Below are 8,629 nucleotides of genomic sequence, written 5' to 3'. Positions count from 1 at the left end.
CAGCTGTGGTCTTGGCCTCACCTCCCGGCAGGACCTGACCGCCTCCAGCACCCACCCCCTGCACTCACTTCCAGCACCCAACCTTCTCACCCACCTCCGGCACCCATCTCAGGCTCACACCCTATGCATGCACCCGCCCACCCCCTCACCCATCCCATGGGCCCGCCTCAGGCGCCTGCTGCCCCCGACACCCCCCACTACCCCATGCACCCACCCCCTGCACTCACCCTGTGCCCCCGCTTCCAGCACCCACCCCGTGCACCCAGCACCTACCTAGTCACCCGCCCCATGGTCTCACCTCCAGCCCCCACCCCACCCACCCAGCACCCACCCAGAACCCACCCATGCACCCACCCCATGCTCCCGCACCTCCAGCACACCCCCCGTGCACCCAGCACCCCTCCAGCCCCCCCGCCGCCCCTCCCCGCGGCGGCGCGGCGGTTCCCGGGGCGGCATCGCCCCCTCCCGGCCTCCCCGGCCCGGTGCCGCGGGCAGCCGCCGCCTGCGGGGAGCCCGGAGCCCTGCGGGGGCCACCAGCAGCCGCCCCCGGGAGCGGGGAAGGGGCAGCGGGGACGCGGGCTGGCGGGAGGGGGCGGCCGGGGACGCGGCTTCGGGATTGCACCGCCAGAACTGCGAGTGTGGGGTCACCGCCACCCTGTCACCCCCTCACCACATCACGGCTGCTCCCGCCGACTGCTGCAACCTTCTCCTAAAGGCACCCCCGGCCCCAGTCCCGGGGCTTCATGCCGGACAGGACCCCGATGTGCCACCCCCCTCACCAGTGAGCCCGACACCTCCTCCCCCAGACCCCCAACCCCAGCTCTGCCCCGGTGCCCAGCTCCCCAACCCAGTGACCCCCGCTGCCGCCTCCGCTCCCCTCTGCCCCCCGCCCAGGCGCGGTGAAACGTGGGCCCGGGGCCCTCTGGCCACGCCGCGGCATTGCCACCCTGCTCAGCACGGGGCCACATGGTCTGTGCCAGCCACCACCCCCGAGCTCAGCAAGGCTTTCGCTCCCCATCTCCTGGAAGCCACATCAATTTGGGGGGACACTTTCTCAGCTTCACACTCCCCCCCACAACGTCCTTTGGCTTTGGCACCACAGCCCGAGTTGCATCCCCCAAACACACATTAATCGTTAACAAACGTCTCTCGTTTACAGGTGTCTGCCCTTGCTGGGTGCCAGCGCTGCTGGGTGTCCCATGCTCAGGGGCAGACGTGTCTGGAGGGCTCTCCTGGGTGCTGCTCCCAGGCAACGTTGGGAGGGCTGGAGCAGCACCTCTGCTGCCCACAGCCCCTGGGTGCCGGCAGCGCTGTGGGTGCTGCCCTGCCCCGTGTCCTGTGGCTGCCGGGGCCAGGCCAGACTGTGACAGAATCACACAGAAACATCAAGGTTGGAAAAGCCCTTGAAGCTCCTCCAGCCCAACCATGAACCTCACCCTGACCGTTCCCAACTCCCCCAGATCCCTCAGCACTGGCTCAGCCCGACTCTTCAACCCCTCCAGGGATCCCAGGGACTCCCCCCCTGCCCTGGGCAGCCCATTCCAACGCCCAACAGCCCCTTCTGCACAGAAATCCTTCCTCAGAGCCAGCCTGACCCTGCCCTGGGCAGCTTGAGGCCATTCCCTCTGGGCCTGGCGCTGGGGCCTTGGCTCCAGAGACTCATCCCCCCTCTCTGCACCCTCCTGGCAGGGAGTTGCAGGGGGCCAGGAGGTCTCCCCTCAGCCTCCTCTTCTCCACACTAAACCCCCCCAGTTCCCCCAGCTGCTCCTTGTAAAACCTGTCCCTGTTGTCCTGCTCCTTGAGGGAGGAGGGACAAAAATCCTGCACACGCAGCAGCTCCTTGTGTCCTCATGGGGCTGTCCCTGTCCCCACAGTGCAGGTGGGCTCAGACCACCAAATTAGGAGGCCTCAACTTCACCATGAAATACTCCTGTAGATTGGCCACCTTCTAGCTCCTCCCTGCTTGCCAGCCAAGAAAAAGCCAGGTGGGTTTGGGCACTGGGGCCGGTTCCCTCCCCACAGTGGCAACCAGGACACCCGGGCTCCCCAGCCATCGGATGGCCGGGAGGGAGCTCTTGGAGGGGGTGATGATGGTGCGATACTTCAGGAACCTGCTTCTGCCCGGCAGATGGGGGTGGAAGTTCCCAGCAGAGATTCGGGAGCAGGAAGCCACAGCCAAGGTGCTGTCAGGAGGAGGGTTCAGGCTCCAGACCAGCCCACGGAGGTGAAGGAGCGGGAAAGCTCATCTCCTTGGCCCCACTCCGCTGTCGCTGACTCAATGGCCTGATTGTGTGCCGGGACCAGCTGTGCCGCTTCGGGCGGCGGCACAGAAAGGCTTTTCTGCTGCTTTCAATGGCAGATCTATGCGGTTCCCGCTGGGAAGGTCCCGCTGTGCCGCCCCAGCCCTCGCCAGATCCCCGGCGGCCGGGAACCTGCCGGCCACGGGGCGCCGGGAGGAGAAGGGAGCTCTGTGTGCCGAGACACACGCGGCCTTTCTCGGCTCTGCTGGAAATGTCAAAACGGCATCGGATGCCGTCAGCCCGGGGGCTCTGCGGCGGGGGGAGCGCGGAGCTGGGTGGGGGAGGGAGTGGAGAGCTGGAAATGGCTGGAAATAACTCCCTGTGGAGTGACCAACAGAGAGGTTGGTTTGCTGGTGGCTGTGGCAGGGCAGAAGGGCACCCGCTGGGCAGGACATTCCCTCTTTGTCCTAAGGACTCAGCTGGTGTCTTTGCTGGGTGCTAGAGGACAGAGAGCTCAAAAGTCAAAGGTATTTTGGGGCTGCTTTGTCCCCCCATTGCACACCCATCCCCATCCTGCTCTGCAGGGTGAAGGGACAAGCTGGAAACCAGTGGGTGACGCTGAGCCCACGCCACCAGGTGACGGCGACATCCCTGTCCCCACGCAGGGCAGTGTCCTCCCCTCTCACCGAGAGCCGGGGATCTCGGACCTGTGCCAGGGCTGCTGCTCCTGCACGAGAGCATTTCCCACGGGGACGGGGCGGGAGCCTGGACTCCATCCTGCCGCGGGACCAGCCCCGAGGTCGCATGAATTCACAGGAGCAGATGCCCTCCCTAACTGCCCCCTTTCTGGAGGGACCCCATTTGGGGACAATCAGCGTGGGCACTTGTTTTCAAAACACATTTTGCAGCCCGACAGCTGCAGATGGACATCGGGATACAGCCCAGAGGCCCCAAAAGAAAAACGTCAATTTTTAAGCAGTGCTGAGTTTAAGCCAAGGGCACAACTTTTCAAGGCACTCCAGGCTGCAAACCCTCTGTGCACAGCATGACCGGGGTACAGGGAAAGTCCCAGCCCCAGGAGCACCCGCCAGCGGCTCCCGCTGACCGTTGGGGAGTGTTTATGGCCATGTAACAGCAGGAAACTGCCGGCCGGTGGGGCAGGTCCCCCCCAGTGCTGCTGGCGGGGCTGGCCTCCAGCCAAAGCAAATCCCAGATGCAGAAAGCCTGCACGGCATTTCCCTCAGCCCTGATAAGGCTGAGCTGCAAATGCAGCCACAAAAAAAAAAAAAAAAAGCTGCTTGGGTGCTGTGCCAAGCACACAAAATATTGCCTGAGATAAAAGGCTGCACAGGCATGAAATGTCACCTGCAGCCTGTTAGATCAGAGGGGACAGGGGAGAAGAGATGGGGGACAAGGGCACTCTGCACCCCGGTGAGGTCTGGTCTTGCAGGGCCATGCTGGAGACAGAGGGTGCTCAGGGTCACACACATCAGGGGACATAGGAGGGGGTGGCATGGAGCAAGAGGTCCTCAGGGGGGTTTCCCTGCGGGTGTTCTGTGTTTGGTGCAGCTGCCACAGCACGGCCCTAAGTCAGGTTCAAGGTGGTTCCCCAGCAGGTGATGTGGTGGTGGGAGATGGCAAGGGGGGAGGCTGTTTGTGAGGTGGCCGTGGGGTGGCTGTCCCGCTGTTGGGGTGTGACATCCCCCAGTGCCTCTGCCAGCTGGGACAAGCTTTTTTTCCCCACCAGCCCGGCTGGGTCTGAGCCCAGTGCAGGCAACCAGCAGCCCCTTGAGGACCCTTCCCCAGGTCCTATCGGCCCGCTCACAGCTGGAGACCAGGGGAAGCTGCTCCCGCTCCACTCTCGGGTCCTTTGTTTTGCTGCAGCATCCCGGAGAGGAAGGATCCAAGCACAGAGGCAACGGGAGGAAACGAGCTTCCTGCCTGCTCCCCAGCCCGCAGGCAGAAACCAAGGACATCCTGCAGCGGCCAGGCTGGGCAGGGAGCGCCGAGCCGCCGGGAGGGCAGCGTGCTGGGAAGCGTGCTGGGCCGGTTTATTTATGGAGTGCGGAGGCGTCCACGCTGCTTTCCTACAAGGACGGCGCCAGGCAAAGCCCCAGCCAGCCCTCGCCTGGGGGTCCCACGTCGCGCCTGGCCTGGCCAGTCCCTCCCCGGGCCGGGGAGGAGGTGATGGAGCTGGGAGCTGGGCTGGGGAGGGCAATGGTGAGCTGGAGCAAGCGGAGATGAACTCAGGCAGCCGGGAAACTGCTGGAACACACCCCACCGGCTGCTTTCCCCGGTGCACCCTGAGCACGCAAAGCTTCTCCCAGCCGTGAGCCACCACCGGCCAGCCCTGGACACCCAGTAGCCCACTGCCTTTGAGAGGACAGAGATGCTCAGGGCTTTGGGAGCCTGCTGCCCGTGGAGGGGACCAGGGTGCTCAAGGCTTTGGGATCCCACTGCCCAGGGAGCAGAAGAGTCATCCAGAGCTGCCAGCGGGGAGGACGGCTCGTACTGCAGCACACAGGGCTGCAGCCCTTCTCCACCAGCATCTCCAGCAGCGTTTGTCAGGCTCTCTCCATCCAAGAGACACCGGAATGAGGCAGGATGACAGCAAAAGCTTTCTCACAGCCTGCTGAAAGCCTGGCCAAGCTTTGGGTGTTTTCTCATGTGCTGACACCACTCGGTTTCTGTGCTGCATGCAGAGGGACATGGACGCAGCCTGTTCCGTCAGTCTGCGGCCACTTCCAGTTCCCGGGGCTCTGTTCCCCGGGCGTGCTGCAGAGCAGCACCCTGCCATGCCGGTGCACGTCACAACACATGCACACAGGCACAGACATCCTCCCTTTCCAGCTGTCCTGATGGGGAAACTGAGGCATGATCACATGCACAGTCCCAGTCGGGGCTGACAGATAGCAAAGGATTGGGATTCACAGGGAAAGCCAGTTTTTGAGACTCTCTTCTGGACTAAAAAAAGTTTTTTAATGTTTCTAATGAATTGAAACCTCATCAGGCCCCAGATCTTTCTTTTCAGATGGATGCTCTTGGCGGATCCAGGGCCAGTTTCCCTGGCCTGCACGAGGTCCAGGACTGGCAACAGCCATGCTGGGCCTTGCCACTCTGCCATGAAAGCCTCCAGAGCCCAGACAGCTGAACTACGACATTCCAGCACCAGAAAACCATCAATTTTTGGCAGAACTGCCCCTACAACAGCAACAAAAGCCTGGTTAGCCTTCCTCACCACTCTATGCAGGGTGATGAGAAAGATGGTCCCAGGCTGTGGCAATCCCTGATCCTTACCTGTATCCTTACCAGGAGCATCCAGGCATCCTTCACCTAGGCAGGCATCCACCTCATTTTCCACAGCCTCACAGTTGCATCTTTACTAACTCAAAGACCAGCACATGTGTGGGTGCAGCAGGAACGCTGGCTGGTGCTGCAATTGCCTCCAAGCCTGGGTTCGGCTGCAGCTACCAGCGGCTGCTGGCCCAGGCAGGCAGGAGCTTCGCTCAGTCCTGGGTCAGTGCCACAGAATCCCAGGTTGGGAGTGACCTCAAGGATCATCTGGCCCAACCTTTCCTGGCAAAAGCACAGTTTAGACAAGATGGTCCATCTCCTTGTCCAGCTGAATCTTAGAAGTGTCCAAAGTTGGGGAATCTACCACTTCTGGGGAGATTGTTCCAGTGGCTGATTGTTCTCATTGTGAAAAATTTTCCTCTTGTGTCCGATTGGAATCTCCCTGGGAGTAACTTGTGACCATTACCCCTCATCTTTTCCACGTGATTCCTTGTAAAAAGGGAGTCTCCATCTTTTTTGTAGCCACCCTTTAGATACTGGCCTGTGATAAGGTCTCCCCTAAGCCTTTTCTTCTCAAGGCTGAACCAGCCCAGTTCTCTCAGCCTTTCCACACATGGCTGCACAGTCCCTTGATCATCTTTGTGGCCCTTCTCTGGGCCCTCTCCAGCTGGTCCACACTTTTTTTGTATAGCAGGGACCAAAACTGAACACAGGATTCCAGGTGTGGCCTGACAAGCACTGAGCAGAGCGGGATAATCACGTCTTTATCTCTGCTGGCGATGCCCTGGTTGATGCAGCCCAGTACCCCATCGGCTTTCCACTGCAGCACAGTGGTCACTCCTATGGAGCCTGCTGTCCACCGGGACCCCCAGGTCCCCTTCCACAGAGCTGCTCCCCAGTCAGGTAGATCCCAGCCTCTGCTGCACTCCTACATTATGTTTTCCCAAGTGCAAGACCTTACATTTGTCCTTGTTGAACTTCATAAGGTTCTAGTTCACCCACTCTTCCAGCATACCCAGGCCTTCCTGCAGGGTGGCTCTCCCTCCCCAAGTGTCCACTTCTCCACTCAGTTTGGTATCACCAAGCAAACTCCATTGGGGTACACTTGATCCCATCATCCAGATCACTTATGAAACAGCACTGGACCCAGTATCGATCCCTGGGGGACCCCACTTACGACAGGTTCCCAGTTTGAAAAGGAGATATTTCCCACCGCCCTCCTGCTGTGGCCTCTCAGCCAGTTCCCCACCCACCACACTGACACCTGTCTAGACATAACACATCGGTTTCTCTAGGAGGAGGCTGTGGGGAACTGTATCAAAAGCCTTGGAGAAGTTCATCTAGTGTCCACCGCTCACCCCATATCAACCGAGCAGGTTCCTTTGTCATAGAAGATGATCAGGTTTGTCAGGCATGATTGGCCCTGGCTTTTCCCAGTCACGTGCTTCATTTGACTTGTGATAGCCCCCAGGAGGATTCCTTCCATAACTTCCCAAGGGGTTGAAGTAGGACCGATGGGCCTATAATTTCCTGGATCATCCTTTAAGCCCTTCTTGTAGATGGGGTGACATCAGTCTTCTTCCAGTCTTCCAGGACAGCCCCCGATCTCCATCACTTCTCAGGGATTATGGAGAGCAGCCTCACAACAGCATCACCCAGCAATCTGAATACCCTCGGGTGGATAATGTCAGGGCCTATCGATTTGTAGGGGTCAAGATCCTGTAATACCAACTGCTCCTTCGGTGATGGTGGGTCTGTGTTTGCACCGACCTCGATTTTTGTTCCCAAGGGGCCCAACAGTGCTGGTAAAGACAGAGGTGAAGGAAGTGTTGAGAACCTCTGCCTTTGCAGCACTGTTGTTGACTAATTTGTCTCTCCTGTTTAACAGCGGGCCAGTATTTTCCTTCTCTTTCGGCTTGTTGTTTACATACTTGAAGAACCCTTTCTTGTGATTTTTGACATGTCTGGCCAATTTCAATTCGAGCAGAGCTTTTTCTTTTCTAACTACATCTCTGGACACCCTGGCAATGCCCTTGTAGTTCTCAACAGGTATTCATTCACTTTTCCGTCTCTGCTATGGTTCTCTTTTGGTTTTGAGCAGACTAAGAAGCTCGCAGTTAAGCCAAGGGGGTCTCTTGCTGTGCCCACTTCCTTCACCTTTAAAGGGGATGAACTGGTTTGTGTTCCAGGAGAGCATTCTTGAAAAACTCCCAGCACTCACTGGCTTCTTTATCCTCCATGGAAGCTTCCCATGGAATCCCTTCCAGTCAACCTCTGAGTGAGCTGAAGTTTGCTCTTCTAAAATCTAAAACCTTTGTCTTATTACTAACCTGCAGCGTGCTCAGCAGAATCCCAGACTCCACAATACTGTGATCACTGCAGCCAAGTATCCCTAACCCAGATATTACCAAGCAGGTTTTCTTGGTTTGTGAGTAGCAAGTCCAGCAGCACCTCATTCCTTGTTGGGACATCTAACATTTGTATGAGGAAGGAGTCCTCTACGCATTCCAGGAACTTGATGGATGATGTGTGAGCTGCTTTATTGTTCTTCCAACAAACATCTGGGTAGTTGAAGACACTCATAAGAACCAGGTTCTGTTGAATGAAAGCTTGCTTAAGGGATCCAAATGTTGCTTCATTGGCCTTATTGTCTTGGTTTGTAAGTCAGTAGCAGATGCTACCAAATCCAGGCAGCCCCAGGTCTGTATTTCCTCAGGGGTGCTGGGTGGTTCAAGGCCCCCCCGCTGTTTCACATCTCTGCCCCAGTGCCAGTGCGACAGCAGGGTCTGGCACCTGCAAAACTGCGCTGATAGCTCTTTCCCAAGCTCATTTTTCCTCAACTCCTCCTTTATAAGTTTATTTTCTGTCTGCACAAGGAGAAGACAAGAACTGCTGTCTGGCAATGGGTGACATTTTTGTCGGATGTCCAGGAGTGGGCGCGAGGGACCTGGATGTGGGCCCTTCGTGGACCTCCGAGCTGGGACAGGGGCATGAGCTCCGCGGTGCAGCCGGCGAGCGGACACCAGTGGGAGCTCACTCATTGTGCCACACTTCATCTTTCCAGATGCGGATGGAGAAGGCAAGCTGCACGGCTA

The sequence above is a fragment of the Athene noctua genome, chromosome 27 (assembly GCF_965140245.1).
Source record: "Athene noctua chromosome 27, bAthNoc1.hap1.1, whole genome shotgun sequence".
Lineage (NCBI taxonomy): Eukaryota > Metazoa > Chordata > Aves > Strigiformes > Strigidae > Athene > Athene noctua.
The sequence above is the reverse complement of the archived record's forward strand: the minus strand, read 5'-3'. Positions refer to the sequence as shown.